General features: G+C 40.9%; 1 protein-coding gene across 3 annotated transcripts in view; it reads left to right on the top strand.

The window, feature by feature from the left end:
- The window catches only part of CGREF1 (cell growth regulator with EF-hand domain 1), a 16,066-nt gene that overhangs the window by 7,686 nt on the left and 7,269 nt on the right, over positions 1 to 1,111 (top strand). The gene's annotated exons all lie outside the window — the stretch shown is intronic.

The following is a 1,111-nucleotide window of genomic DNA, read 5'->3' on the forward strand; positions in this document are numbered from 1 at the left end:
TCTGTCTCTCTCTGTCTTTCTGGTGAGCGCATGTGCCCTATAGCAAAAAACAAAACAAAACAAAAAAAAAAAGAAAAAAAAACTCTTAAAAAATTTATATATACATATATATATATAATTTTGCTGAGAAGAGTATTTTAGAATAGCAATTTCCCCCCACTCTGAACTCACTGAGGTCCTATACTGCCGTCTTCTGGCATGACCGCTGCTGTGAGAGCCCGCCTGTCAGTCTCATTACTTTTCTTCTTAGATATTTTATCTTTTCTTTCTGTTTTTATGTCTTTTTCTTGGTGTCCTATGATTTCAGAACAGTAGGTCTCAGTGTATATTTCTGTTTATTAATCTGTGTGGGACCGTCGGGTTTCCTGAATTAGAATATTAGTATCCTGCCACACTGCTGGGAAAATCTCAGCTGTTATTTCTTCAACTGCTCCTTTTATCCAATCTTACTTTTTATCTCTACTATCCTTCATGCCTGTTTACCTTTGTTTTGTGTTTTCTATATATTTATTTATTTTCTTTCTTTTTTTTTTTTTTAAAGAGGTTTTTGCTATAGGGCGCATGCGCTCGCCAGACAGACAGAGAGAGACAGAAAGACAGAAAGCAGGAAATCACCCCCCAGGGGGGAAGGTCACACTGCAATCCCTTCTCCTCTATTCTCCTCTCAGGATCTTGGGCACACACGCACACGCGCCTGGCGTGAGTTTTAAGCCACTGGGTCTGGGACTTGAACTGTGGTTGACTACATGGGAGTCCAGCGACATAGCCATTAGACTAACTGCTGGTCCCTGTTTTCTATATCTTTAAATCAATAATCTGCATTCTGGATCATTTATTCAGATCTATCGATATTTTCCAGTTCATTAATTTCATATCAACTGTATCTAATCCATTTAACTCACTGATTTTTTTTTTTTTTTAAACTAGAGGGGGACCAGCAGTTAGCGTAATGGCTATGTCGCTGGACTCCCACGTAGTTGACCGCAGTTCGAGTTTTGGACCCAGTGGCTTAAAACTCACGCCAGGCGCGTGTGCGTGTGTGCCCAAGATCCTGAGAGGAGAATAGAGGAGAAGGGATTGCAGTGTGACCTTCCCCCCTGGGGGGTGATTT

The sequence above is a fragment of the Tupaia chinensis genome, unplaced genomic scaffold (genome assembly GCF_000334495.1).
Source record: "Tupaia chinensis unplaced genomic scaffold, TupChi_1.0 Scaffold139757_1, whole genome shotgun sequence".
In the NCBI taxonomy this organism is placed as follows: domain Eukaryota; kingdom Metazoa; phylum Chordata; class Mammalia; order Scandentia; family Tupaiidae; genus Tupaia; species Tupaia belangeri.